General features: G+C 36.3%; 1 long non-coding RNA gene across 3 annotated transcripts; it reads left to right on the forward strand.

The window, feature by feature from the left end:
* The first annotated feature begins 358 nt into the window (after positions 1-358).
* LOC113275260 lies at positions 359-3,486 on the forward strand. Of its 3 annotated transcripts, none has more exons than XR_003323515.1 (4): positions 359-632; positions 742-788; positions 1,903-2,203; positions 3,233-3,486. It is a non-coding gene; the product is annotated as an uncharacterized LOC113275260 (long non-coding RNA). The 3 variants fall into 3 exon arrangements; XR_003323514.1 differs by having other exon boundaries at positions 1,903-2,041; positions 2,151-3,314; XR_003323513.1 differs by having other exon boundaries at positions 1,903-3,314.
* Positions 3,487-7,489: the final 4,003 nt, after the last annotated feature.

Raw genomic sequence — 7,489 nt, forward strand, 5'->3', positions numbered from 1 at the left:
TCTCCGTCGATCTTCTGATAGCGAGATTGAGTCTTGAGTTTTGGGTTTTGAGTCTCGACCATTTCATCTTGAGCTTGACCACCTCGATATTCATCTCGCTATATATATTATCTATCTTACAAAAACAAATGTGTTTTGCTTGATCGGACGACTCTGCATACGCCTTTTCCAACAGTCGACGGTTCTCATTCGTCAAGAAATGTGTTTTTCTTGATCAGGCGACTGTGTATATGCCTTTTCCAACAGTCGACGGTTCTCATTCGTTTGAAAATGCAAAAGATAAATCGTGGCCCAGAATGAACCCACCTTTTAAGCCTCAATCCGACGTCCCCAATCACTGCTTCACTTATTCTCCGCTTCCGTTACAAAACAATTATTAGGAATTTAGGTGTTTCATTCCTCCCCGCAGTTGGTCAGATTTACAGTTTTAACTCGACTTCTTCTCCCTTCTATTTTCAAGCGTTACACAATGAAAGCTCCCATCACCAGCAACATAGTTTCTGCTAATCGATTTCCCATTATACGTTACGAATAAAAAAGATCCCCATTAACGGCTCCATTAAGTCTGCTAATCGATCCCTGAAGCTCCCACTACATAAACCTCAAAGGAGGGAAGAGGTTATCTTCCAAAGGTTTTCAATTTCTTTTCAGACCATGTGTTTTTGATTTATTAGGTTTTCTTAGTTGATTTAGTTGTTATTTCGGTTGATTTTTCTGAAAATTTTGATGTATTTTTTGCAGATTTTTGTTGGTAGAGGACATTTCTTAAAAACCAGTATCCATCTCAGGTAAATCATCCAAATCAACACTGAAATACCGTCTTTGGTTGTTCCAATTTTGTGTTTCTTAATCTGGGTTTTATTCATTGTCATCGAATTTGTGGATATTTTTCTGGTTGCGGCAAAATCATCCACTCAAGTAATCACTATTAGGTGCCATATTGAACCACCAAGATTTCTTTTTCTGTAGTCTAGACGTTGTTTCACTCTGATTTATAAAGTTAGGAGGTCAGAAGAAGTTATTCTTGACGAATTGCTTCCTCAACCTAACTATGCCTGTACAGAAGATCGATTTGAGATTCATGTTGATATCCGTCCATCCTTTTAATTTCCTTGAAACTTATGAAGCTTAAATTTGAACGCTATAGATATTAGTCCATTGTGGAATTCATAAAAATGGTCGATAGTTGAAAATTCATAAAATTGGATATATATAATAACTGCTTAATAGGTAGTCTTCTTGCTTCAAACAAAAATAAAAGGTAGTCTTCCTGTATTCAAACGTTTGCACTGGAAGTGAAGTTGATGAGATAAGTTTGAATTGGTCAATGTACATTAAGTCCTTTTCTTTTAACCTGCTAAAGAAATGAATAAACTGTGATTTTCCTTTCAATTTATGTGATTTTCTTAGTGATAGTATGGATCATTATCTCTTGATGTTATGCAATTTTTTATTATTACGATTCTCATAATATTGGAGAATACATGAGTTATGACAACCCAAACAAGGAAGTTCATGGTTAACATGGTTTTGTCTAAGGAGCATTTCGACCACAAGTTTTTAATTTTGTTTGTTGTTACTTTGAAGAACTATGAACGTGATCCTACATTTTGCTTTGTCAGTATTTTTGAAAATTGGGTCATTGATGTTTTTCACCCGGAAGAGAAAATGTTTCTAAGGTGTACACACTACATCAAAATGGCAGTTTCGAGACAAATACTTGCGCTAAAAATTTAAGGGTTGGAATCGGAAATATCCATGCCAAAGATGGCGTACCAAAATGACAGTTTTGCTCTTCTCTACATGCTTCATTGATAACCAAATTCTGCACATAATAATGGTCTTTTTTCTATCTTAGTAATAACTTAATAGCTGCCCTGACTTATTATTGGGATAATGCAGGTTGGTTCAGCTTTTAGGGGGTAACTAGAAAGTGTCATTACAGCCGGAAAGCATGGAACAAACACAATGGTTTATCTGAAGAGGATCAATAAAGAAGAAGGATTCCGTTCCACAGCCACCGACTCACTGTAAATCATTGGTGAGTTCCTTTCTCTCGGCTGGTGACATTCCTCGACATAGTTTCACTAATACAGATTTTCTTTTAATTTGCGCTTACATGTAAGCATATTCCTAAAATTCTATTACAGATTGGTCTGATGGGTTGCAGTTTACTCTGTGTTATATTTTAGGCTTCATCCAGGTTGGTTGTCCTTTATTTTTCGTAATTGACTATGAAAAAAGAAAAAAATAACACTTCTGTTTTTGTTGCTTAATTTCTTGAGGTTTTTTACCTGAAATACCAACTGGGTGATTGCTTATATACCAATTTGTTTCGTCTTGCTTGACACGGGTGATCTTTGTAGCCACTGGCATCTGAGACCCCTGATATGCTTAAAAGTTATAATTAACCCATAGCTCATCATATTGCCTGTACTTCTATCTTGGATATAATGTTGCGTCTCTAAGTATGCTTGTAAGCCGAAGTACCTCACCATTAGGCATTCAGAGTGGAGGGAACTGAAAGACCATCAACAAGCGTCTCATGTCAAAGGGACCCAATGTACCATGCATTGGGGCAATCAATGAGTATCTAGGAGTCGAGTTGAGGACTCCTGCCTTAACAATATTATTAGTTGTCCTTCAAATATTTTGATTCTGCCATTTTTCTAAGGTTAGGAACAAAGACATAAGTTTTTTTTGCAGGTCCAAGGAGTATTAGTGGTCGTTCAAAATGTTGAGTAGATAATGTTTAAGACTCACAAACTACTTGCATTGTGTCGATTATGTTTGCGGAGTAAAAAATATCATGAAACGGCAGGAAACTAACTTTTGGGATCCTACATGGATTTGATTATTCTTATAAGATCAACTTTACCCAAGTGGGTCTCTTTGGTAGGCATGGGAATCTTCTTTGTTTTGGCATATTTGGATCCAGACGTTCCAACATTTTCTTCTTTCAACTTGGCTCTGTTTATTGGTGTGACTATTTGCAAAACATCTAAAGCAGGGAAACCGCTGAACAATGATAAGTAGTGAGAAAATAGTTCAGAGTATTAATTAACAATGCCATGGTGAAGGAATAAGTTATCTGGCTAATCGAGTAACTGGAATTGCCCCATTATAGCATACAACCACGTAACACTGAATATTGTTACTTTGATGTTACTTCAAATGTCTTTGGATTTTTTTGGCTACACTTTTGAGCGCTTAGTTTTTATCTTTGTTATAGTGTTTCGGATAATCGGTTAATTATAAATGGACGTGATCGATGTTGAGCCACCATAAAATATACAAGGGGCAACTTTTGACCACTGTTTGCATTGAGACAAATCAAGATTGGTAGAAGAAAACACCCAAATTTATTGGAAATTACATATTTTTTTTTCTTTTTTCTTGGTCGATTAAATTTATCGACCCATAATTGTTGACAGGAACACCTTCTTGGGCTATTACTATGTATTTTTTGAATAATATATCAGAGATTGAGACATTGAGTTGGAGTTTGAAGTATGCAAAATGCCATTCTATGTAACCATTTTTAGGCACTGTGGTAAGAATCACTAAACATTTAAACTTTCCACCTATGTACAAAAAAGAAAAATCATACACCTCTACCTCAACAACAGACCATAACCCGGGCTGTGACGGCACGGGTCATATTCTAGTAACAAAAACAATCAAATGTCAGAACGGTTTTTTATTTTTTGCATTATAATTAAAAGAGTATTTAAATGTATCTTAGTATATGATTCTAGCAAAAGACCTGCAAAATATACACATCATAGTGAGAGAACTCTCACATTGATTGAACAATTTTTTCCATCTTGTGTTAACTCAATAGCTGTATGTGGAATGTGGTGGTTAAGTTATGGGTCTCAATAGTTAAACAAAAATTTTAGGCAGGTTTGAGGAGAAAAAATTGTATTACATATGATTTTTTCTAATAATGAACAATACAATTCCGAGGAACTATTCAAACTGCAAACACTTCCTCAACGTGAACAACTATGTCAGTGGCCTCGCATCATCAACATAAAACAATCATTTTTGGAGACTCTCTACAAAGATATTGCAAGATAAGTTACAAAGATTCTTACTACCAAATGCTTCAAAAAAAAAAATGCTTGGCTACACAAAATACCAATGATGCAATTACATACAGTATGGCGATTGTTTGAACTCAGTATTCGAAATAATAGAAAACATGTTATATACAGGTCAATCAACTAGACCAAAAATTAGACGTGTGGTTGTCTTGGGCCTTTAGTAGTGATAGGTTGACCATTTTTGCACGCATTCATGTCAAAATATAGATCATATGTTATTGGTTACCTCATGTTGGATAATAACAATTAAAAATTAATCAATCAACTAATAATATAAGAAATTAAAAATTAATCAATCAACTAATAATATAAGAGGCACTTATCTGGTTTTTGTGTGTTCTCCTTAGTCAACTGTTAATGTCTTGAACATCCTGTTAAACACCATGGAAACAAGGAAACGGTAATGGTAGATTGAGGCGCATGTTCAACATACTGTCCTTAAGACAAGAATGCCCGGCTACACTCTGAAAAAGATGATGCTATAGCCCTACGGGTACATCTGCCTCCAAGATACAACAATCTTAACAAGCTTGAATAGCACATTCAAACTTGTCCTTCTAGAACTTGGCAGCGGAAAAACTCACGAATCGTTAGCACTTAAAACCCTCGTATCAAACATCGAAAAACGAAGAAGAAGTACTCAAAAACACACGGGGATATATGAGAGGTTTTTCTATATATAACAGCAATAAAAAGAGGTTATACATATATAAAACCCTAACCCAAATCCAAAAAATATATAGTAAACTTATCCCGTAAAAAAAACTAAGAGATAAATTTGGAAGGTGTTTTTATTTTTTTGGAAAAACCTTTTTATTAGTAATTTTTATTCACATAAAACTGTATTTTTTCCAACAATCCCCCACATGAATAAAAATACGATAAAACGCGGAAAACAAGAAATATCACGAATAGGCATAGGTGTCCATAAGGTCTTGAACCTTTGCTTAGTGAGAGGTTACCTGAACTACTTATTAGCCAGTGTCCATTAGGTCTTGAACTGTCTAACATTTGGTGTAACTCGCGATAACAACCACACATGATATCTCCAAGGTTGCTGCCAAGCTCCGCCGTTGTGTCCATTTTGGCCCTGGACGTCTTGTTTCTCGGAATGCTCTAGAGAATCAGCTCATATTCTCATAGAAAGCGACCCACTTCCTCGTTCAGATAGGTGAGTTCCATTAAGAGTGTTCACTGCTACACCCCACTTCAATCTTAAATTGAAACTATGGAACTCATTAAGACTTATTAAAAGTCACCCTTCACATGCAGTCACACTATCACATCTACACCATAGGGAAGGGACAGAGAGAATATAATTCTCTAATAGTGTTTACCTTTACCTACCATAAATTAGTTGTCTCATTCGAAACCTTGATCTTGGGATCTCCAGTCAGCAAGGTTGAGTATCCTTCATGGCAAGTTTATTTTATATGAGCTTAAGTCTCATTCCCCCTCGATGTATAATTACGAACTATCTCTTTAGAAAATCCTTTCGTCAAAGGACCACTAATTTTTCTGTTGACTTCCCTAAGTCTGTGAGGTTCTCTTTTGCCTTTACATGTCTACTGAGACCTCTTTTTGACTTCACGAATCAACTAAAATTACTTCATTAAAGAGTATAGTTGTCTTACCGAATTAGCCTTCTTCGAGTATGTCTAGACTTTGTCATTTCTCATTTACTTTAGACTCACATAGTCAATTGAGTTTCTGCAATGATGGCCACAGGCTTCGGTCACAGAGGAATATCTTCTAAGAAGCATCTTAGTAATCATTCGTCTTCCTCTTATGCTTGAATTAAAGCACACGAACTTTGATTTCTTCAATATACAAGTTCATCTTGTCTGTTTTAAGGACTTCCTTAGACAAACACTGCTTAAGAGGATACACACATAGGCTAAGATTTTTCATCGCCTGAAACAACAACATCTCTTAAGGTCAGTACAATATGTATTACATACACAATTTAAGATGTACCTCAAGTATGACAAGTCATATCACAAGTCTCTGATCAGATTATCCCAGTAATTCTTTTGAGATACTAGTGTGTTTGTATACACCTGCTATACTGCACATTTACAACACACATTAACCGCATCGAGTTTGACAAAGACTAATTTCATTCAGAATATCTTCTGGTTCACTTAGATCCTTTAGATCATATCAATCAACTTGGTCTTTCAGTCAAATCGTAAATATCACATGTACTATTCACTAGTACATTCTTTATAGCTACCTCAAAATTAAGGTTAGTGCAATATATATCACATATTTGTAATTAAACATGTACCTCATGCATTCCAATCTCTCGACCTCTAATCAGAGCATCCTGGTGATTTCCCAGGGTAAACGCGGATATGCACATCTCTTGCTTTGAGCTAGTGCATAGCAGCAATGGGTACAACAACTAATCATCACAAAATGATCCTCATCTCTTTTCGTTGAAATTCTCAGCACAAAACATCACTTTAAAGGTGTACAAACTTAAGTAACTTCTTAAAGATAGTCACATGATTGTTAAGCCTAACGTGATTTCCATAGCACCTTTGCATGAGGAGATGCATTGTAAATTAACTTACTCGTTCTGCCAGGTATGTTTTTGCATGATGGAGGACTCACTTTCATTGACACAATCTAGTGTTCCAGTTTCCGCATCCATCGCCTCATCTTTGCACGCAATTTATTTACCTGACTAACAAGATCTTATGTGGTTTCCTGTGTGGCACCTAGCATAGCTTACACAAGCACAAGTCAGGGATTCAACACAGAGATTAATTGTTAATTAAGCTGAAAAATCATCAAACAATTCATAAGGATAATTGTTGTTTCCAGCTTCAACAGTCCCAGGATACCGGTAGCCCGCACTACTACTGGGAACTGGATGCTCACCGTAACCTGCTTGAGTAGTCCCATATGGCACATGACCACCAACCTGACCACCTTGAGCATATCCAGGTGCTTCATGAGCAGTAGGTTGACTATAACCAGACAGGGCGCCTTGCTGAGCGTAAACATGAGGTGGTTGCTGCGTGTACTCATCATCAAAAACAGCTGATGCTGCACCGTCTGGAGAATATGTTTGATGTGATGGGTGAAGATACATTCTCCACCCTCCTACCCCTTCCAAATTGAGAATACTATTTCCGATGTATTGGAGCAACATTTCACTTATTTGCGTGAGAGACTAGAATCAGCAATACTATAATTTTCCTTTGAAGTAAATTCGCAAGGTATTCAATTATGAGAAACTGAAACAGAATTGTACCCCTTAAGTACATTCAACCTCACAAAATTTTTCGTCCTCAACTCGTATTGCATTTCCACTAAAGGCAGTATATCACTCTCATATAAGTCGGTGTTTAAGGTTGCATCTAGGACAG

The sequence above is a fragment of the Papaver somniferum genome, chromosome 4, assembly GCF_003573695.1.
Source record: "Papaver somniferum cultivar HN1 chromosome 4, ASM357369v1, whole genome shotgun sequence".
NCBI lineage: Eukaryota > Viridiplantae > Streptophyta > Magnoliopsida > Ranunculales > Papaveraceae > Papaver > Papaver somniferum.